The 24830-nt window shown below is 37.5% G+C and overlaps 1 protein-coding gene and 1 long non-coding RNA gene across 4 annotated transcripts in view; both read right to left on the bottom strand.

The window, feature by feature from the left end:
* The window catches only part of LOC100643587 (POU domain, class 6, transcription factor 1), a 210939-nt gene that overhangs the window by 68301 nt on the left and 117808 nt on the right, over positions 1 to 24830 (bottom strand). The window lies entirely within an intron of this gene.
* Positions 7334 to 7969, bottom strand: LOC125386222. The gene is made up of 2 exons (XR_007226191.1): positions 7679 to 7969; positions 7334 to 7604 (listed from the first exon to the last, which is right to left on the bottom strand). It is a non-coding gene; the product is annotated as an uncharacterized LOC125386222 (long non-coding RNA).

The following is a 24830-nucleotide window of genomic DNA, read 5'->3' as shown; positions in this document are numbered from 1 at the left end:
CGTATCCTTAATGTATATTTAACGTATAATAATCTTTCATAAGAAAATAACAGTTCTTCCAAAGACGATTAAAATAACAATTATACCAACGAATACAATAATCGTCGCAGGTTGAAGAATATTCTTACATTCACAAAACATACACTATCAATCATTACTATTAATAGGTATATAATAATTAGTAGTAGATACAAGTTAGATAATGCTGCTTTTCACTGCTTTCATTTTCTAATTATTTTATTACAAATGTATCCTTTTATTCGCATCACGTGTGCCTTACCATGAAATATATTAAACAAAGTAAAATTTGTTCAAGTTTCTCAATAAAGTGACGTCGAGCAAGTGTCCTAATACATATGGCAAGCGGCATAAACAAAAAGAGAACACAGCTTACAATGAAGGTGGAAAGGACACGCGGACCTTGAATTATCGAAAATAGGATGGATCGATTCGAGTCGAAACTAGCCAAGTTTACTAGACACTTTGGTGGGGACGAAGGGAGCAATTTTCGCCCCCCTCATCCTCTGCCCCCGCCCCCTCCGTCGGTCTCCTAGAATAATCGATCGTATAATTATCGTGATGTACCTGCTAATGCCGCGAAAATCAGCCCCTCGCAACGTCCGCTGTGCCGTGCAGACGGCGGGTTAAGCGTCGGTAGTAGGAGCACATGGTAATTATATCACCGACTAATGGATATAGTTAATTGCTAATTATGAGGCCTGCCGAATGATCGATAGTACCGTGAGGCATCGCGTCCCTCCCCCTTACCGATCTGTTGGTTAGAAACGACAGGGAAGGTCCGGGGGATTACCAAGAGTGTCATTCTGGCCTACGCTCCGCTACCCTAAGCCGACTCTGTTCGTTCTCGTTCTGTAAATTAGGCTACGTTCGCTGATGATCAATAATTCCAATTGATAAACGATCTCTGACGGTCCCGTGAAATTCTCAGGCGCCTTAGAATATCGTGATTCATCCAACTTCTCATTTATTCTGATCTATTTTGATCTATCACGCTGATCGATTTTAGTTGTTTGCGCTTTTTTAAGGGCAGTTGGTTTCTTTTCGATATTTTGAGCTATGTAGATTTTCCATATTTGATAGAGTAGGATTTATACTGTTCGTCAAATGTTTGGAGTTAGTACGTGTTCTATAAAAGTCATTACTTATAACACTTTTAATTAGATGGAAAAAATGTCAAATTAGCATTGTATTAGCTTGGAAAATCTCTTAGATGAAAATATATTAGTGGAAGAAAAAGCATTCTTGATATTTGCGATGTTAATGACACAGTTAATAGAGATTCTATGTACATATAGATACAACTGAAGAAGGATCGTGACCCAAAATGTTCGACTGGTTGTAGATAATAAATGAAAGTACTTCAGAATTAAAGTGTTTTAACTTATGGGAATTATCTGGGAGTTTATTTGCAGTAGCATATTTATAAAATATTCGTGGAATGAGATTATATGGAAATAATACGCATAGATGAGATTTTTTTATGATACTTGAAGCATCTCTTCCTAATATGTCACGCATCGGAAACCTTCATTATCATCCTTACAGGAACGAATCATGTGATACATCTCAAATACCAAAGGTCAACATCGCTATTTCATGCTTATTATAAATATTCTACAACCTAGAGATAAACAATGTGAGCCTATATAAAGACATATTTCACCACTCTAGTACGTTCAATCTGCACATAATCGAAGAAGTTAAAAGTGAGACACGAGGATAGGTGCAAAGGAATAGCTCGTAAAGCGAATTGCCGCCGACTAGGTGAAAACAAGTCAAAGGAAGGAACAATGTTAACCTTCGTATCCAAGAGTCGTGACTTTATTAGATCGTGTTGACGTAAAGCCTTTTCGGTTCGCAAAGGCTAAGTCACGCGCGGCTCCTCGCCTCTTTCACGTCGAAATCTAACGCGTGTACGGGCTCTTGACAGTGGGATGAGTAACAAAACTGCCACAGGGCGTTCAAGATATCGGGAATAAGAGCGTCGGGTCTTTAGATTGGAACAACGTTGTGAAACTCTCTCTCTTGCCAAAAATCAAAGACATGGAAATTAACACCTCCGTGTCTTGCGCCTAGACGCAACGACGAGATTAGCTAATTCGATTCAACATCGTGGCCCAAGGACTCCAGCCGACGATAATTATCCGCCAGTGCCACATCAACGGCCATAGATACGGTTCGAGGATCTTACGATGAATATCTCGTGCTTCAACGTAGCTATTTTTCATAAAATATTAAGTTCAGTCTTTTAGAATTTCATAAAATTTTAGAATTCTATGAAATATTCTTAGAATCTTAGGAATTTTTTGCTAATTAATTCTCTCTATTATTGGTTGGCTCATTTTTTATTTCAAAATTTTATAGGATTCTAAAATTCTTTAAAATGTTCTTCGAATTTTAAATACTTTTGTTAATTAGTTCTCTATAATTGGGATGGTTCGGTGTATGCTTGTTTGAACTTTGAAGATTCTACAAGACTCTAAAAGATTCCCCGAAATATCCTTCGTATCTGAAATGTGTCTGATAATTAATGATAATCCTCTCTGTAATGGTTGCTTGAATATTTGCGATGGAACGGATGCTTAATTGCTTGCAACGCGAAAGTATGATTGACTAGAGTTTGTCAGATTTTTTAAATTGCAGCAAATGTTTCTATATGTTCTGTGAATACCTCTTAAACGACTACTTAATAAAATTTCAGTTGCAAAATCACATATTAAACGATATGAATCTCGTGATTTCAGCAACGCTAATTAAACTATTCTTAACAATCTTACGCATTTTCCTCCATAAATTCCAACATTCAACTTCATGCAATTACAAATAATTAACGTGACACGAGAAAAACGAACAAAGAATCAACTAATCTCAAGCACTTAAAAAAAAGGAAAGAAATAAGCAATTGTCTGTTGAACTTTTTTATCGAGTGAACATTTGATTTATAACTCGGCGTTAGAGGAAGACAACGGGAGTACGTCGTAATTCGCATAAGGAATAACATTATTCCGAGGAGGCTTATTATACACGGCGACCGATTTCCGCGCAGTCCTTGAGTTACACAATCCGGAGCCAAGTAAGATCATTAGCAGATGCCTTGGTGTTAATGAGCGTAATTCTAGATGTTCCAACGATACTGCCAGCGCTCTCGCGGTTCTACTGCTAAGACGATTATTCTAGCTACGTTACCCCGGCTACGCCAGCCAAGACTATGGTCATAAGTAGGTACTGGTCAATATAGTTCGCGTGGAAAAAGGTTAATCGGTACCGAGGTTTCTCCATTATCATCGTCAAGGTTATGAAACGTGACTATCAATGTCGAATCAATTTTCATTCGGTTTGCTCGCCACGAGCTGAGCTCTCATACAGTGCTCTACAAAAGTTTCTGGTTAGACAGACTTTTCACTTTACATTTCAAAAGCAATATTGCAGAATTTGAACACATTAAGAGCGTTAACGCGATATTTCTATAACGCAATTTCTTTTTCAATCATCGTTTACATTATCGAATTTTCCTTTTTAATATCGTAACTACGAAAGGGAATTCTAAGAATTCTATAATTTCGTGAATCTCCCAAAATAGTTTTCTTATTCGGTTTTGAAATTAAATGTGTGTTTTTTATATTCGTTTTTATCATATTCGTCAAAATTTTCAAGATTTTTGTTGTCTTAATAATTATGCCATATATATTACATTATACTATTGGCGGTTGCTTTCACTTTCGATTACGTTACATCAAAGCCCTGTTATTTAATCATAAAGTGACATTAAAATCAAGAAATCAACAAAAGTGTACTTATCATGTCTTTTTTTAATCTTCAATTTTTAAAATGGGATATGTATTTCCATTTATGTAAGACCCTTCTCGTTGGGAACTTTTGCATACTACTGTATGGAGATAAACGAGAAAAAGAGACGATGAATTAATTCGCTCGGCATTTTTCATTGTAACCCCGAGTCGTAACACACTCGAGTCGTAATAACATCCCTACTCTGTTTTCTCCTCGCGCGATTCTTATCAGAAATTGACGATCAAAATTGCATTTGCGTCGTATTTATAGAATGTCGTATGTATGATACATGTATATGCATGTATAATTTAACCTGTTTCTACTTGGGGAACCCATTTATTTGCGCAAGTATTTTAACTCGCGACCTGGTAAAGCGTATCGATTAATTAATGTCTTCGCCTTTCATCCAAATTGATTTCACGCGTTTACATTTTAGTCAATGTGTGTCTTCTATAGTCCTTTGTGCTGTACTTTGCGATCTCGGATCTTTGAAACGCATATGTAAAATAGCTATCTCCGATTTTGCTTATTATTCGATATTTTAGAGACGAAATAAGGTAAAGTTGAGTAGGTAATTTTAGAGAAGATCATTTAAATCCAGAGAGAATTAATAGCTGAAAATTTTGGACATCTATTAGTATTATAAATATACGTAATATGATCATATCTATATATATATATATGTATATGTTATATTTGAATACTCTATATTTTAGTAGAGCTTTCTATAGAATGTAGTTGAAATATTTCTATCACATCAATACCGCATATTTTCTTTATCGAATGAAATATTAAATGGAATAATATTTTCTTCAAATTCTGTAACGATTATATACGAAACAAGTATAGCTATCCTAAAACTATCAACAAGAAAGTAAAGAAATAAGATTTTCCTTATCACTAATGAAATAATGCGAGACGTACACAAAATTCCACAAATAAAATTTACGATTCTCAGAATCTCCATATTTTAATCGAATCTCTACATTATAAAATATAGTATAAAATGGGAATTTTCAACATTTTCTTTGCCATAAAAATATCGAGCATGGAATATTATTGTTTATCAACTTTTCAAAATTGCTAGATTTGCAGAAAAAACAATAATACTGAGATTTCCAAGAAAATATGTATAAAAATAAAGCATTCCTTATCAGAAACGAAACAGCGAGCATAAATAAAATCTAAGATTCTGAGAATCTCGTTAAAAGGGACTTGCACATACATCATGCTCGCGATCCTCTAATTATTTTCACCAGGGGATAAAAACGAGTTGAACTCGTGAGTTCTCCGTACGAATTCCATAGATCTTTAGCATGCGCAGTGAGAACAGCGTGCTCCTTAAGCGTAGCTCCCCAGTTAACTTGAACTTGCGGTTCAACGAATGAAGACGCCATTATTAAAGGAAATGTCAAGTGTCGGAACATTCTGTGTGGATTAACGCACTCCCATGCATCTCCATTGCGGCGATTGGCGGCGGTTCGTCGTCATCGCCGCGCATCGGAGTCCGTCCACGAGATTGACCGGATTTACCAGCGTAATAATAATTTATTCTCCCGATCCTCCTCCTCGTGCTTCTTCTCCTTCTTCCTCGCCACTTGTGCGACGACAAGTGGATCTCTTAACATGTGCTGAACGAACTCGTCCAACGCTGATGACTTCTGGGAAGCATCTTCACGGCGGTTCACTTGAAAACGTTACCGAGGAAAACGTCAGCACATAATTACTGCAACGACCGTGATGGCCGACCGAGGCAACAATACCAACGCCCCTGGCCCGACACGATCGTTCACCCCTGTCGTAATTCGAACCCCCGTTTCAACATTCGATCTCTCCACAGGGTAAATTCGATGAACGACTTGGATTTCGGGTCCTCATCGGTCTATATATCGGGTTTTACAAAAAATTTTTTTATTGTCGGATAGATTTCTAGTGATGTCTAGGATAAAGGACTCGGGCTCTGCAGAATTTCTGTGAATTTATATAGTATCGTGGAGTAGATATAAAATGAACATTTTTCTTGGCTTCATATTGGTCAGTTAAGTAAACGTATTAGCGTAAGATTATGGTTACGCTGGCCACAGTTAGGGTTATAGAAGCGTATTAAGATAAATGAACGTTCTGACGAACTCGATGTAATCGAATATGTATACAGATTTTTACAAGCGCATTGTAGTCTTCAGATGTATTCATTTTTCACAATTTAGTTGGTCCATAATTTACATTAGATAGTTCTGAAGATAAATGAAAGTGGGATATCGAAGGATATTTTTAAATGTTACTCTTTACAGGCTCCTAATAAAGAAGCAAAAAAAGCAGACAGCAAAACACATTTTTCGGTCTCTACGAATCCAAACTGCTCCATGAAGCGTTTGTCAAATTTTAAAGTCAATGTTCTCTATTTCTCTTGAACAATTCTTCCTCGTACATCTTCCACGTAACCCACGTAATCCAAACCAAATTAATTTATGTAGAAACATTCCAAATGAAGACACACCTCCGAGAATTCCTCTCGTACCCTGCAATCCCAACTACCTGTCGAAATTCGCGTGTAACGCAACGTGCTGCCCATTCCTCCCCTGAAACCACCCTCTTCCATCGACACCACTTTTCATTACATAATTACACGACCGAAACGGCGTTGGTTGGTCGGAAAACTCCAACCAACTGTTTAATGAAGTAACCAGAGAGTGCAGTGGATGGGGGGAGGGGGGGTCGAAAGGCATCGCGACGAAGAAAGCAAGAAAGGAATAAAAAAGAATCGCGAGGTAGTACCAGGGTGGCAGAGAGAAAAGGATAGGAAGAGGGAGAGGTCGACACTTCGTACAGGACCGACGCGGCCACGGTCGGTTTAATTAAGTTGCGCGAGCCTGGCAGAAGTTTCGTCGGGTTTGTTTCGAGGCGGTAGAGATGGCAGTGTACAGCGACACAAATAAATTTTCCCGGAATGGCATTGTCTTTGAGGTCGACACATTTGCGGAATAATACTCGATAACTCGGGGGCCGAGGAGAAGTTATATTAGGACGGCTTAATTAACCCCCTACCATCGCCCTCCTCGCCCCACCAATTCTATCACCCTACATCCTCTCCATCGTCCTCCACTCGCGTTTCTCGTTCTCTCTGTCCTCTCTCCAACGACAGCCTCTCAGTGTTCACCTTCTGAACCGCGGGGAGCGAAGCGCGTAACTGCGTCTTCGTTCACCCTTTCCACAGACGACAGTAGAACGATATAGATGTCTGTGCTTCGACTCATTATGGATTCCTTATTACCGGGAATAGATTAACGGATTAAATCTTAACCGACGACAGACGGTAGAACCCGGAGTAAGTTCGACGCCTTTCGCCAGGTTCCATTTGCCGAATTCATTGCTTGCCAGCTGGTTTTCTACGGCTAGAAACGGATCGATAAACGCCTCGTAAAGAATCCCATTATCCTCGACTGCCATTTTCACTCTGATTATTTCATGATCTCTTAACATGATCTCGTAAGGTAGGGTTATTTCAGAAGTCCAAGTTTTAACATTTCGGTCGCTTAGGAGCCCGCCCATCCTATAACTTTATTTTTTGTTAATTTGAAAATTTCAATCTATGCTCAGTTTCTAAGAAACAAATTATTCGCATAAATTTATTTGCAGTAAGAAGATGTCATAGATACGAAATGGTGAATTTTAGAATTTCAGATTGGGTTCAAATTTTACGAATATAATCACAACATCACCACGCATTTTGTTACGGTGACAATGAAATTCCAACATGTTTTACATATCACGTACAATATGTAGATACAAGTTTTCTACGATAAGTGTCCGAAGATTATTTAAATTTCTCATAAATACATAAAAATCCACGGTCTATTAATGATCCTACCTTACTCTATTTTCCTCGAGGTAAATTCTCTCTCCTTCTTCCGGAATAATTCTTTTTATAACACAATTACATGTCAAATATTTTATGGCAATCGTTGTTATGCAATTGATCGTAAGAGGGGATAGAAAGATCCTTTTTTCTTCTTCTCGAAGCTCTTAACGCGACGTACCATTAATGCGCGGGGAACGTTCGAGCGGAATCGCGTTTCACCGGCGCGTTTATCGCGACTGGTATGCGCAGCATGCGGACGGACGATTTCGCCAAGAAAATCGAACGGTACAGCGTACTGGTCTCGTCTCGCGGTAAGACACGGAACAAAATGTGGAAAGCCAGGACGACGGTGTTAAATTTGATTAATATCTTAGACGATGATGAATTCCGAGAATAAAATTTCATGATTTACGATTCGTTCCGTGCTTGGCTTTTTTTTAAAGAGAATGTTTCCTGGAAATTCGATTAGGTGGCGAATTTATTGGCGACGTTTTAAGTACTTTTTTAATGAGGTAAGATTCTATGTAATTATATTGGAAACATCGAATGACGGTATTTTTAATTTTCTGAACATTATTATGAAGAATTATGTCACTACATGACTCATTGAATTAAGTATGACACTGCGTGGTAATAATGATCAGCTCATAATTATTCGAACAATACACACTCTGTACTTTACTTCACTATTATTATAATGACGAGTACAAGATTTTCTGCGATAGTTAACAGCAGTGATCATTATTTCTCTTGTATGTTTCTTTGCAATTGTGCGTGTTAGATATGTTCATTTTAAGTTGACATCACGGAACCATAGATTCGCGCCAATTTAGGTTTATTTAGCTATTTCAATTTGTATTAGAAAATATTCATCCTAACATTTATTGTATAAAATATAAAGTACAAATTAAAAGGAAATATTGTAACACAAACTGCTATAATCACCATATGACTTTAGAATAATAGTAAAATAACAAAGAAATCAGAATGGATAATTTCCTCTATCATTATCTCTTCATTTTCAAGATCTCGTATATTTCACGTGTCAGACACAAGAAATATATACTTTCAACTTTATTAATAATTGCACTACCTACAATGACATTTAACCCTGCTGCGATCTTCAAATTTGTTCGAAACGAAAAGAGTTTGTAATATTACAAGAAGACGTTTGCCATAAAATCGAGAGAAAGCAATCAATACAATACGAATTTCCTCACGTCTTGTTCAAACTTGAGATATATGTTTAACGTTCGAAAAATATAATTATATCAACAATGACCAAAAGGAGATATTCGATTTATAATACTGTCTCGTGCTGCGCTATGAGACGGATAAATCGACATTAATAGAATCAAACAAAAAAGACACGTGGAAAATGAATTGGTAAGCAGGAATTATCGAGTGTACTCAACGAATCACGGCAGCGATATCGATAACCGCGTCGGTTCTGGTCGCATGCCGGCTTCCGAAATAGCGATAATCCTAGATTGGCCGAGTGACACTGTAATCGTTAGCGAAACGATCTACTCGTATGGCAGCAATGACCACGTCGTAGCACGGAAATCGTCGTCAGGGCGGTCGATCGATGGCGAATAACGCTGGAAACGCTGGCTAGGCTCCGGTAGGTTAGGTAGGGTGCTTAGGTGTTACAATGATTATCCGAGAGGGACAGCGAAAGGTAATTATGCCCGATAGAATCGGCGGGCGGGAGCGAGACGGCAGTATACTTTGCACAGGCGAAGAAAGAGAGAAGGGCAGAGACGGCGCGCCGCCGCCGTTGAGAAAGACGGCGAATCCTCGTAATTACCTCCAAGTGAGCTGCTTTCGGCTCAACCGAGCCGTCGAAACTTCGGGAATAAATAGTGTTCCGTATTACCGATCCGACTTTACGAGGTCAACGGAGGGACTGCCACGATCGAGCAACTGTTATGTTCGATCCAACGCCTCCATTTTCATCCGGACGTGTTAATTCAAGCAACCTGCCCGTTGATATTGTACTCGTTTCGTACGAGTGGATTGGATGCAAGGATAGCTATATTCTTACAGATAATTCAAGAAGAACTCGTGTTGGTAGAATAACTTGGTTTTGAGCAAAGTCGATGCAATTTTATAAGGGAAATATTTTAACATATTTATTTATATATATATATATATCTGATTTCTTTGTTATTTTATTACTATTCTAAGTTCGTATGGTGATTATAACAGTTTGTGTTATTTCCTTTTAATTCGTACTTTATATTTTATACAACTACACGGACAAGAAAATGAAAAATAACTAACCAATTTTGAACGAAGCTCATTCGATTTTGCAAGAAAGATATTCTAATATGTATGAAAACTATAAGAGAAAATAAGCTGTCTATTTATATTAGTTATTTTAATTCGATGTAACTTGGTGGTTAAAAAGAAGTACTATTATACGAAACATTTGAAAGGAAAATGATTAGCTCCGAACTCTCACAAAGTACTGTGAAAGACTGGTATAATATTGTGCAATGTTGTAAAACCTATAACTAGCATTATAAGCTTCAACATTTTTAAAATGTTTCGAGTGGGTAGCAAAAAACACATATTTAATACTAAAACCAAATAAAAAAATAATCTTGAGATGGGTTTGCAAAATTTTATAATTGTTTTCTTGTAAAAAATGAAAATGTAATTTATCCTGATTTTCTCCTATGATCTTTATATAAATAACATTTATAACATTTAACGAGTTATGTTACATGTTTTTTTATACTTCGGTGATTGTTTCTGAGACATTCGTCTTTATCAATATCGTATTTTTAAGCAGCAGCCGGCAACGTATAATATAGAAGACACAAAATATATATAGACACTTAATATAAGACATGTATAACCAATGAAAGTCTAATGGCAATACATCCACAAACGGTAAACGGTAGAATATAATCAAATCATTTAAAGTCTCGTAATTTGCCATAAACTTGTCTAGGTAATAAACTTAGAATTTTAATATTGTTTTAAAATTAACTAACAGTAAGAAAATGAAGAAGCAAATGATATTACTTTGAAGAATATTACAAAAGAATTTAAGTTTACTTAACAACAAGTTAATCCTGGTGCGATATTTTCATTTTTATATGTCGATCTTGTCTGTTCTCATTTCAGTAAACAAAAAGAATTATTAATATCTTTAAAAGATATTAAATAATTAAGACAAGACATTATACATATCAATAAAAATTTCTACATATTCTATTCGATCTGCAGATATCTTTTAATATTAGAAACATGAAACTGGATCGAAAATGACAAATTTAATCTTCAATTAATATTGCAAGATCATAAACGATTTAAATAGTTGGAATTCTCCAAATACGTATTGATCAGTTAATTAGAAATAGAAGTTCGCATCCTTCAACGAGGAACATTACCGCGAGCATATAAGTCCAGCGATTCACAATGTTATTAGCTATTTGCGCAAGCACTTGCATAACGTCTGCCATTCGCCGGAGAACGGTACAAACGAAATAAAATGTTTCTTTTGCTTGATGCTAGCGTGTAAAGAGACGTTCAACGACAATTAATCCGCCTTCACTGTCGCCAATCTGCAATTCCAATGATGCGTTTAAACCAAGTGAGCGAATTATTGGAAAATTAATTATTAATAACTAGAAATTTGTACGTTACTTCATGACGAACGCGAGCAAATATTATACGTAATATACATATACACTCAGATCTAAAAGAATTGAACAAATTCCTTTTGGAGCATTTTCAAAGCATTTTTAGACCATTCGAACGTTTGATTTACAATTCAGCGAGCGGTCGTCAGACGGCAAACTGATATTTGTTTAGAGTTTCACTTCATTAAACTTTTACTAAAAGTGAGAGAAGAACTAACATTTTCTCGTTTGATCTAAATGCCTCATAAAATATGTTTCCTTCTCTCGGCAACGATGAGACCGCTATGATTCTCGAGTTACAAGCGGCGTGTGACCTAGTGCCGTGGCTTCGGGGGTTGGACAGCAAACGTTTGCACGACGGATCGATGACTTTTCGCTCCGCGGATCGATCCAAGCTTTAGTTTTATCGATCGCTGTGTATATTCAATGAGGATACGCGGCAGCACGCGCGACGCGCTAAATCATTGAAATTTATGCAGAACCAGGACCCACTACGCGCAGTATCTTTCACTTTTCATTACGGGATCATTTGTCATACGTCCGTAGATCCCTTATCACTGGCCGATCATAAACAACCGAGACATAAATTTCAACTTTCGCGCATAACCTGACGGCGAACCATCGACCGACCAACGAGAAATTTATTACTTCAAAATCCACAGATCGCGAGTCGCGAGGAGCGTTCTGTTCCGCCGATCCCGAGATTTTGACGCGTATTTCTTATGTATAGAAAATTGTCTGTCACTATGCTTAATCGTTGGGTCGTTTCATCTTCGGGTGGTTGAGTTTCTTCATCGGTGATTTGAAATGAATGGGATTGTATGGCGAGATCGTGAGTCGTTTGGATAAAGATATCATTCGGAAATGTTTCATGGGATAACGTAACACCAAGATTTTTGATCGCGAGGAGACATGGAAACTTGAAAGGTACGTTACGAGTTCAAAATACGAGGAAAAGATTTATTTGTATTCTAGAGAAGATTATGCGAGATTTTTCTGAAATTTATTATTCAAATGGTGAGTTGTGTGGTTATATGAAGAATTAAATGTCAGCGCTTGTAAATGTATGGGTTAATTAAGAGTTACGTGTAGTATACCATGTGCAATATTCGATTTTCAGTATCTTTCTAGTGTATAAAGTTTTCGATGCGCGAGTTTGAAGTAACGATTTACTTACTTATTTAATAAGGCGATTGTCTTTCAGCTAGTGATAAATTGAAAAAAGTAACTTTAATATATGTATCCTTTCTCCTCTACCATATTCCTCCATTTTGAAACAACTTTACAAAATCATATCGTTATGATGAATGAACATTGTAGGAAAAGATAGAAACACGAATGTAATGTGATTATTTATTTCAAATGACTGGCGATGAATTTCGATCGTTAGAGATACATGGAAGCATCGATTGTTTGCAATTAGGATACGAAAAGAGGGCATGATTACATTCAATGTTTTGAGTGAAGAATACCTATATAATTTATCTGGATATAATATACAAAAGATATGTGCGCAAGGTATTAAATAGGAGCTATAGCCCCCGAATAGACTTACTTTTTGAACGATCGTTATATGTATAGATTACGCTAAAGAATCGTACATTGTTTTCCGTTAAGAATTATCTTGGAATATAATGATACAACAATCCCACAGCCTCATATTTCCAAACACAATACAATAGAAATTCTACACTCTGCGATCTAATGTTCCTTCTTTCCAAAATTAGACTTCATTATACAAACTTTCTAATCAGAAATGTAAAGCTTTAGAAAAGCGTTAAGTCTCATCCTAAGATATCTTATAAACAAGTGATATCTAGTGAAACAGTCATAAAATATGGAACATTCGATGATTCGATTTCGAGAGAATAATTTATCTTGCCAAACATTTCCCAACACGAATTCGACGTTTCGGTTATCCCATACCCAAATCCATCATTTACGAACTCGTAATAGCATAGATGCCGGTGACTGGAGGGAGGAAGAACGGCGTTTCACAAAAGGATTTAATGCCCTGTAGACGAATCAGCGTCCCGCGTTCATTCACCCTGCGCCGCATAATTATGTGTCTATGCTTTATGGCAACGATGTAACGAACGCGCCCGGGTGCGCTTTCAGACGTTGTAAATTAAAGTTGAGAAAGTGCGCGGTACGCGAGCAGTCATCGCGAGCGAGCGAGCGAGCGCGCGTTAATTAAAGCTCATTGTAATAAAGAGCACTTTTTATTCACTTTGCCTCGTTCAGCCAAGCTAGTCGGTTCGGGCTAGCTACCGGGATATTTTTATGTTTAATTATATTAGGTTTTACGAGCTCAGCACCGACCGTCTTGGCCGACGTAAAACATCCCCAAGCCCAAAGAGTTTTCAACTTTAATTGTCGACTGGTCCCGGTGGTTTATCCGGCTATAAACACCGGCCTGGGCGACACTTCTTCAATGAGAATTCGCCACGACCATCCACCAAGCCTCGCTTCGTCTTCATTATCCGCCCTATGCCAAGAATTAATTACGATTTTGTTTCGAGACACGTTCTACCGAGATCGTGTTTTATACATTGTTGAAATTTATTGCGTTTCGCGAGGGTAATTAATGCTTGATTGCCTTGTATCGACTGCAGGGTCGCGATCGATCCTTCAGAGACAACGACGATTAGAATTTGGTGACTTCCCGAGTTGTGGATTTTTTATTTTGGAATATTTTGATTTTTATTCTTATGTGGTCGTAGATTTTTAATGGAGATAGCTAAGATTTGTGATAAAATAGGTAAACAGATGTAAAAATTTCAAGAGATGAGATATACGGCGAGTACGAAAGCTATTTGTACACCGTTACATGTATTATTACATTTGTATATCAGTTAATTAAATCTAATTATATTAAATTCTGCATCATTTAGTAATACGTTTATATGATTACAAAAATTTCGATACTATTTACTAAGAACCTAACATGAAAAAAGTTTCTTTGCCAAATAAGACTGTGCACAGATATGTTTTGTAGCCACACTGTACATAGTTCGAAACTGTGGATTTTTATGCAAGTTCATATTTTTATGAATACAGCCGAAAAGATGAAATCTAGACAGAGATTCGTTTCATCCTTTAAATATTATAACGAGTATGTTACTGGGAATATTTTATATTTTCTCGCAAATTATAATGAAAAAGCTGTAAAATATGCAATACGAACGTAGACGAAAGATGATTAACAGCGTCATTACTAGAGACTAAGAAGAATTTCATTAATGGAATGACGTCCGATGGAAAAACTAACACTTTCTCTTCCGCGCTACACGATACGTTGCCAGACAAATGCATCTACCGTAAAACGCATCTATCAACCGTTTATAACGCATTTATCTCCATTTTCTTGACGATTGTCAACAGAAGAATCCAGAAAGAAATCAAACTGCACATCCACGCGTTATCGAAAGAATTTGGTCAACTCTTCATAAAGAACGTCGTCAAGATTACTAAGAATATACGTGTATCATTTAGAAACACATACTTAAACGACAGTGACGCGACGTTTGTTACATAAGTGTCAAGTTAAATATAGTTGAAACTCATGTTCTATCTTATTAACCCCAACTAACGAGAAACACTGCGGTCTTGTTCAGCATTTATCCTCGATTCAACATTTTCATCCGTGTTTCAATCGTGAAAATAAATTTTTCAACTACTAAATAAAAATGAATCGATGTTCAATACTTACGAAAGCGGGATCTGACGATTAAAATCGATTTTTGAACGATTGAACAACGACACGCCCCTATATATCTTTTTAACTACAAAATGAAATATTACAATTTTTTTTTTATTAATATTCATCAACAAGAAATACCTCGACGTCGATATCTTATCCTCGACACAAAAATTTTATTATATAGCGAGAATAAATTTTCTGATTTCTTGATAAGAACGTAATTACTGACTTCGATATTTTTCCTTAGAAAACTAGACCTAACGAAATACCTTATCTAACGATTAAGTTTTGTTTTATCTCGGGATCCTTCTTCGTTCGTAACACGAAATGTTCGAATTTTTGCATCGAAAAAGGCGCTAACTCATGTTGATATCAAGATTCGAACGGATCAAGGTGCAGCTGCGTTGCAAGCTGCGGATCTCTATGCTTTCTCTCCATCTGACCCGGTAGCAACCACCCTCTCTCTCTCACTCGCTCCTGGCACCGAGAGATATCAATTAGCACTACGTCCTGGGGAATTAATCTCGGGAATTAATATCGCGACGTTGCCAATTAATTTTCGTTAATTTCGAATCAGCAGTTTCCAGAGCAGTGCCAGTGCGGCCCCCTAACACAAATCCCTATCGCCTATGGTCGTGCCTCTGTATTCTAACTAGGAGAAGAGAGAGAGAGAGAGAGAGAGAGAGAAACGGACAGGAAGTAAGATGAGAAGGAGACAGAGAGACACGTACGTAGAGATACGGGTTAGAGCGAGAAAGAAGGAGATGTGGGAGGACGAGGTTCCAACAAGGACGCTGTGTAGACACTTCCATGAAAGTTTGCAGCGAACAAGCGGCTGCCTCGTCGACCGTTTCTTGCTTGCACGCCCGATCGCGAGCGTTGCGTGCGGCGTTTATCAAAACACACATTTAATTATGCCGCGCGTTGCCACTGGCGTTGAAAGTAGTCGTACGCGGCTGCGCTTTCAAAAATCCCGCTTGATAGGCGGTACTATCTAACTTCCGGATAAGTTATATATTCAATTATTCTTGGTCAGTTTGCTAACTGTGATTATTTGTTATAATAATCTTTAATTCTGCTACGATTTATTTATTTATATCTTAATCTCGCTTTCGTTTCAACCGAGGCAGTGCCTTTAAGTATCTCTGAAAAATCCACAGCATAAAATTGACACGGGAAATCGCGCTCAAATCCTTATAACGGTAAGTCTTTAGCTCCTTATATCTGATTTTTATGGCGAATTGACGTATGGGAGACAGAATACGTCATGAAGGAATTTAAGTAACTTTTATTACTCGTGAAACATATGTATATTCTATTTTCAAGATTATGTAACTTGTTTTCCTGCTAAGTACTGTGTATATGGAACTTAGGACGAAGTTAACTTATCTTGGAAATTTCTTTTAGTTTAATTGCATATCGAAGGATAAGCAGAAAAATATTTAATAATTTCATACTCGTAATTTTCATATCCAAAATTAAGAGCAAAATTTTAGAAATCCTGTTTAAAATTAAACAAAAAATAATTGTTAGATATATAATAGTTAATAATAATATAAGTTATAATAGTTATAATAGTATAATAATATAATGCTTGAGGAGAATGTTTAGATTATCTACCGTTCTTTTTAAATATTTCTGTTATCTTGTAAAATGAGTAATTTCACGCTAGTGTCAGATACAGTTTACGTAAATAAGTAATTTTACGTCAGTGACAGTGAATGTGTAAATACTGTCGAGCGATAATGTACACACGATGATTGGGGAACGATGTTTTGAAAAACGTTGGGAACGAGTTGACCGAAAAATACATAGGTGTTACATTTTTACGTGAAATTATTCACAAAACATCGCGGTAGAAAACGGGAAATCTGTTACATAGAATTTTTCTTTCTCTTTCTTTCATCCGTAAGAGAATGTCGGTTATAATTACGAATCTGAGTTTAAATCTAATGGAATACGCGTGACTTTTAGTTAAACAGGATTTGCATCTCTTTATCTGTGATCACGGCTAATTTTATCTACTTAAGAGTATACAGAATTCTTCTTTTCAGGAGAAAATTACATCTACAACGATAAAAATTACTTTAAACTAAGTAAAATTTTGATAATTGGAAAAATAATATACATATATCATTAAAAGCAAGTAAAAATATTTAAGAGAATTATGTTAGCTATAGCAATTGCAATTTACGATCCATTAATTCGTATCTTAAAATTCTAAAGAAAAAAGTGATTATGAAACACGGGTAAAATGATTGCAGAAAAGTGTTTATACAACGTAGAATTTTCGTCTCTTTAGACAATATTGATAATTATGACTGCAAATGGCAATAGAGTGTACAGAATTAAATGGCACGAACCTATCTTGACTGATACGGAATGACGGACAGCGTAGAATTTTTCGGATATCGTCCATTCGCACAGTTTCAATATAGTACGACGCAATTTTAGAATAGAAGACGAACGCGCACATCACTCCGCACGGTTCAAACTTTCGACACAAACTGAAGACTCTGTTTACGATTTCCGGCCTTGAAGGGTGACGCGCCTCGGACGCACTTACTTGACGATCGATTTACACACCGAGGACAATACTGAAATAAAGGTATTCTTAAAAATAAAAAAGTATCTTTCGTTGAATTGAATTATTTAAAAAATTGAACACGCGTCGTAATTGAAAAAAAATCATGCATTTATTCTTGATAAAAGCAATAAATTTTGCGACTTCAAAGTTCTTTCTCTATATAATAATAACATAAGATATTAATAGTAAGATTCAAGATTTGTAAATATTTTTTCCAACGAATATGTAATTCAGTAAATCTATATGCTCTCTAACATAATAGTTAATATATTAATATGCCAATAAATGTGACTAAAAATAGTAAACATTTTTGCACTTGGAATTAGTCGACATTCCTATTGCATAGATGCAGTATAACAAAACCAAAGTCTCTAATAATTAATAAAATCTCCAAATTCATAACCTAGTAACCCTATTCACGATTAACGAACCACCGACCATAGAAAGTAGCCCTTCGAAATGATCAAACAGCAATAAACCATGCTTAATCCATCGAGCCTCCATCGACTCTTCGATCGCTCCCACGACCGAGGATAGAGGATTGGTTCACGATGAAACGTAGGAGAAATATTTGCATAAAGATAACTGTAGCGAAGGGAGAGGAAGCGCAAGGAAAAACGGGTGTCCTTCGGTTGCCCGTGAAATTTCTGCTAGGTGGTTCGGAAACGGGCGTGGAATTGCATGTTTCTTGCGTCTCTGACTGTGCGGAGGGGTGGCATGGCGACGGTTTCGTTTGCGTTTATCAAAACACACATTTAATTATTCCGCGCATCGCCGTGGGCGCCGAAAGTGGATACGCGGCTGCTCGCTTATTCCGCGCTTAATTCACACCTGGAACCGTGACGGAGCGACTAGAGCCGCTTAAATTAAAGCGACGGATAATAAAAGCGTTAGCTCGTTGGAGCCCCGGGTTCAGCGAATCCCTTTCCTTCTTTTTTCTTTTTTCACCAACTCACACCCCTGTGCATCTCCTTTTTCCCTCCTTTTTTCCCCGACGTTCTTTTTCTTGTCTTTTTACCCCGGTTTTTTGGCCGTTCTCTCTCTCTCTCTCTCTCTCTCTCTCTCTCTTGTTTTTTTATTTTTACACCCGTTTTCTCTCTCGTTTCCGCCACACGTACGGGGTGAAAGTTGCGCGTCGCTGCAACTTGCCTTTTGTTTCCCGCGCCTTTGCCGAGATTTTAAAACACAGGAATGCGACCGCGTGCAGCCGAATTTAGGGGTGGCTCCGCGGTCGACGAAAACTGTGCCATTTTAACTGTATTCCTACACACCCGCGCGTGCCACGTTAATTGGGAAAGTAGGGAAAATAGTTGGGAACTGAGTCACGCTCGATTCCACGGAATAATGCACCTCCTGCATACACCAGTTTCTATGTTCCCTTGTTGAGTGAAGATGCCAGCTTTTTTTCGGACATCCGATCTCTTCCTTTCTACTTTTCAGCATATTCAAATAATACAGCGAGAAAACAAGATTTGACTTGAAAGTGGAATTCTTTTACTGTAAAAGAATCCTTCATTTAACGTATTAAACAGGAAGAACGACTTAAAAAGTCGCTTAGATTCTCAATGTCTTAAACATACATAGGTATATATAATACATAGAATATACATAATAGTTTCCTAATTTAGTTAGGAAGTCACTTTTCTCAATACGCTACTTCATTTCAAATCGATCTATCTGAAACAGATTTATCTTTGTTAATTTACAACTTCACAATGTTCAATTTAGAAATGTTCAATTAAAAAATGAGTTTGACGGATTAAAGAGAAACCTCGTTTTTAAATAGTTTTGAAGAATAAAAATTCGAATGGAAAACATCACGAAAAGATCAAGAAGAAGACGTTAAAGAGGCAAAAGAGTATGAATAAAGGATCTTGAAAGGCGTATCGCATAACAAACCGATAAGGGGGTAAAATAAGACACACTTGCCGCCGGGTTTCCATGAAATCCGACGTATGACCTTTGAATTGAAATACGCGGTGGGAATATGTGACCGTGGAAGAGATTACGCGGTGGTTACACCGAGTGAAACGCTTTAACACGCACACGCGTCTCGGGGTACGCGCGAATTTACGCGTGCGCACGCTACTCGCAGCCGGTTAATGAGACACATTCACAAAGTTTGCCCTACGCCGAGACGAGTCGATTGTACGCCGAGAATTAGCTTTTCAATTCAGCTGGTCCCGGCCCGGCCCGAACTTACGGCTCCAAAGTTCGCCTGAATTTAAATACGGCGTCTGGATAAGTCGCGCAACATGCTCACGGCCAACCCTTCGTTCATGTCGTTCGCCTGTCTCTTTCGACCTCCCCGCCTTTCACCACTCCCGTTCCAATCGACGCTTATTTCCAGCGGTGAAAATTTATTACACGAATAAAAAAATCGAAAATTATGGAATTTGACTTATTAGGGTGTCCTGGATTGCTTTTTCTAATTTTGATTGTGGCAACTCGAAGTTTTTGATAACAGTAGGTGGATTTTTTAATTATTAGAGAATGATGACAATATGTATTATTTTGTGGAAGTTCAATTGTATAAATTCGAATTCGAATGCGAAATATTAGCGGATTGGATTTTTGACAATTAAAGACTACAAAGAATATAAATGATTTTTGGAGAGTTTGAAAACTCGAATTTTTTGACGTAATCAGCTACATTAAACTTAAAAACGCTTTCTGCAGTGGGAACTCGAATCTTTTTAATATTGCTCGATTGACTTTTCGATGATTAAATAATGCTAGAGATATTAATTATTTCTTGGAATTTTGATTACGGAAACATAGATTTTTAAATATTCGATTTTGTAATGGACGAGGAAAATGTCACGTTATTAGTATATTGTTTTTCTCATTGAAAACTCTCGAATGCACTGCACATTATTAACTTCCCTCTTCCAAACCACAAACTAAAAGCAACTATTATAACTGAACGATTCTGCGTGTCATTATACTTTCTCTTACCGCGAAACAGAAAGTCATCTTCAAGCTGGTATTCGCAACGAGCTTCTAATCATACACGTACAGACCCACACATATCTATCAGGGCGCTATTTCAATTTTACGATGAGAAATCGCGACAATCTTATATATACGCGTTTCATTAACCATTAAATAACTTTCTTTTATTGTTTAGCAAAAGAAGAAGAATGTAAGAATGTTCTACGAGAGGGATCGGTTTTCAAAGTGTTTCCAACTCGTCGAAACGCTTGTAGTACAATTATTCAGCCGGCATCCGGTCCACCGGCAAATTACGCGTATCCCTTAGCCGTGAATTCTAATTAACAAGCGAAAATGAGATCGAAGAGAGGCGAAGGGGAGGGCGGAAGAGGTGGAGAGGGGTGAGCTTCGATTAGCCGAGGGACTCTCGTTACTAAATTCAAAACAATAAGGGGGACAGAGATAGAAAGAGAAAAGGGAAGGACTTGTATCGCCGTGAATTTCACCCGCGCCTGGTAATGGAACTTCTGCCGCTTTTATAAAACGGGCCAGGCTTTCTTAAATAATGAGATACATTTAATCAGAGGATTAATGAACGCCAAAGAAGTGGAATGAATTATGAATGATATTTATTCGTCGAGTACCGAAGCGACTTGGGAAAATGATAATGCGGATCTTCGTCACGATCGTAATAATAATAGCAACAGCGACAAGAAAGGAGAAAAAAGAAAAGAGAAAGGAAAAAGGACGGAGGAAGAAAAACGTATAAAGAACTGGTGATAATAAAGGAAAGGACGAGATGCAGGAACAATAAGAAACGTGTTCAGGAAAGCCAGAGCCAAAGAGGGGATGAAGAGGGTCGGAAGGGGGAGAGGTAGGACGTGAAACTTCGTCTCTTCGCCTCTATTTGCATAAAATCGTCGTAGTCGACGCCTTCGAAGATAATGAAATGAAACTAAACAAATAACGCGGATGCTAAACATTAATTACATTCGCTCGTGGAAAGCGAAGACCGACAGAGAAAGGGTGAACGTAGCGAGAGGGTTTCGTGGAAATTAAGAGACGTCGAGGTAAGGGGATACGAAAGGGTTGCAAATAGGTGAGAGGGAGGGATAGGTAAGGTGGGACAGAAACATGGCCGAAAATGTTCGAGAACCGAGTATACCCCGACGGGGTGGCGAATTAAGAAATCGTTTAAGAAGTTTATATCGGGCACGTTGCCAGAAAGAACGGGGCGAACCGCCCACTTTGCCAAAGATACTACTGCATTTTAAACGACAAAGCCTGAAAGCTTTCGCGGCAGCCACCCTTCCTGTTCGACCCTCGTTCCCGTGATTTCGCAGTCGCGTTCATAAATTCCGATTGACTAATCGAATTTTCTCACACTGAAGCAAATTATACATACAGTGACTCGCAGTGATATTCGGACATTTCGAATACTTTTGCGACATGATGTTTGAGCATCATTTATCTTATTGTTTTTTATTTAGAAAAAGTATGTACATTAAATAAATAAAACGTTTCTACTAATTATGATACTTGTTTCGACATATTACAAAACAAAGTTATGCTATTATGAACCGATAATACATAACGATCGTATCTCGCATATCATGGTGTCCAAAATTATTAAGATTTCTCGAATTTTTAATGACTCGATCAAGTTCTAATATCGATATTGTATATCATAAAAATATCGTAATATCTATATTCATTTTAAAAGGAAAGGAACAAAATTGTATGAAATTGTATCAATTTTAGGGACATCTAAGATTCGTTAAAATAAATTAAGAATTTTTCATGAATATGGAAGAGAAAAATAATTCTTCAGGATTTATGAAGTACATTTGCTAATGCAATGCCATCTTCATTTAGATTGTATCACGCTCTTTAAGTAGTTTTACAAGTAAAAGTTTGCTACCATGAATTTAAAAAAATATCATTTCAAATTAATATTTTATGAGTTTCACTAACCACTTAAGGAGACACTCTCACAATATGTAGAATCAGTTTGGTTATTTTAATCGTCGATCTCTAATTCCATTTGCAATATCATAAGTACCTGTTAGTAAACTGACAAAAAAAGTTATATGCGAAGTGATTAAAAACATCCTCTTAATTTCAACCAGTGGTCTATCCTCTCACTACTTGCAAATATTATTCAATATTCCTTAATCATTTTCTTTCGACGATCAAATTCTATCTATCGATTCTAACATCAAAAACATCGTATCTACCAAATCCAGTCATAACGTAATCATAATTAATCTTCAAAGTAAACGAATCGTACGCGATCGAGGCAATTATCGAAGTCAACGCAACGTAAGTAAATCCCTCGTTATTCTCGAAAACTTTATCGAGAGCACGGCGTAATCCCGAGGCCCGTACTAAATCGGTTGAAAAATATGCGAGAAGAGCAACCTGGCTCGGCGTAGTTTCCGTCCTCGCATTTTCTGCAAACGATAAACCGCGCGATGCACATGCACGCGGTCGTGTATGTACTCGGTTTGTGGATCGTGGAAGGAGGACGAGTTATGCGATACCGCGGATCCTCACGTACGAATGTATGATAGCCACTGACCGTTGCATTTCGTTGGGTATGCATTTACGAGCATGTTGGACCTCTTTCGCGGAGACATTGATGGACAAGCGCAGCTTATATGGCTACTCCGAGAGAGGCTCGTCGTGACCGTTTACATATTTATGTTATGACTCCGCTTCACTCGACTTAATTGACGGAATTGCCATAAATTTGCGAATATCGCGTGGACAGAGACGACGAAGACGACGAAGATGAGGAAGACGACGAACGTCGGAACGTTACGTGTATATTTCTATATACATATATATCTATATGCACACGTATATATGTGTGATCGGTACGAAATATACACACATACATACGTATGTATATCTGGAATCGAAACGAATTCCAATGAATACCGATCAAGAGAGTCATGGAACATCGTTTCGTATCCGACGACTACTAGGTAGGAATTCCAAAAGACAGGACTGTAATTGACGGAATTCTTGCGAGTTTTGAGCACGTACAGCTTTTACAGTGATCGATACACCGTTTTGTCTAGCGTAGTAGTGGACGATCATGAAGTTTCCCTCGAGTCTTGGAGGGTTTCTAGAGGGGACGTAAGAGACTCGGGAAGAATGGTGTCGTTCAGGGGCACGGTATTTCCGCCGAAATTGCTGGAGACTGGATATTTTCGATAGAATCTGCCGTATAATGATAAAAATCTCAAGGGACATCTGACGGTAACTTCTTTGCATTCGATTCGATTCCAACTATTTGCCAATGTTATTAGAAAGATGTTCGTCACATGAAATTCATGAAGCATCAAATTCTGAATTGCAGAAGTAATTCTATTCATCCAGCGAGAGTTTTAGAAGAAATTCTTCGGAGAATACTAATAGCGAAGCAGCATGTATATGTTTGGATGTCAACGACTATTTACTATCGTTATGAGAAGAAATTTCTTCAACCGCTTTAACGTATGATTACAAAACATAAAAGTTTCTGGACTATAAACATAATTCTATTCGTTCAACGAGTTTTTCTTAGCAAAATCTCTGAAACGTCTTGACAATGAATACTTTTGCATACTTACGAATACGAATGAATACAATGGCGAATAGATACTATTTATAGAAATCTCTAAAATTTCTCGTCATAAAATATAATTGGAGTGACAGAACTTTCGCTATCCGAAGATTAGCAAACAATATTTTTAAAAAATAGCAGTTGCCATTAACAATTAGAAATTACTAACGACGACGATATATAACTGCTATCAAAAAGAATTTCCAGAATTTCTCATCATAAGATATCAATCTTGGTAGCACAGAAATATTCCTATCCCTCAACAGGACTTCCTCAATAAAATCTCCAATGCATACCATTAAACGAACCCTCCTATACATTCTCAAACGCGCTGAAACACTCGCCAGTGTTTATTACTCTCTTCCTGAATCCTATATCCTAGCTATACGGTTAATTTTCTTCCTAAAAAGAAACGGTGAAGAAACATCAAGGGAGATAGGTTAAGGTTCACCATGAAATTACCCGATGGCATAGGGGACCGTACCTTTCTAGCCTGGAAGAGTCTCCGAGAATCCTCCCATTTATGCGATTCGTCATTGTGCAACGATTACTTAGCCGCGGCGCATGGTAGCGTACGGCTAAGATGCATTCCAATGTATACCGATTAAGAGAGTCAAGGGAACGTCGTCTGGTATCCGAGAGCATCCGGCGACTCGATGGGAATTCGA

Source organism: Bombus terrestris, chromosome 13, assembly GCF_910591885.1.
Source record: "Bombus terrestris chromosome 13, iyBomTerr1.2, whole genome shotgun sequence".
NCBI lineage: Eukaryota > Metazoa > Arthropoda > Insecta > Hymenoptera > Apidae > Bombus > Bombus terrestris.
The sequence above is the reverse complement of the archived record's forward strand: the minus strand, read 5'-3'. Positions and strand labels throughout refer to the sequence as shown.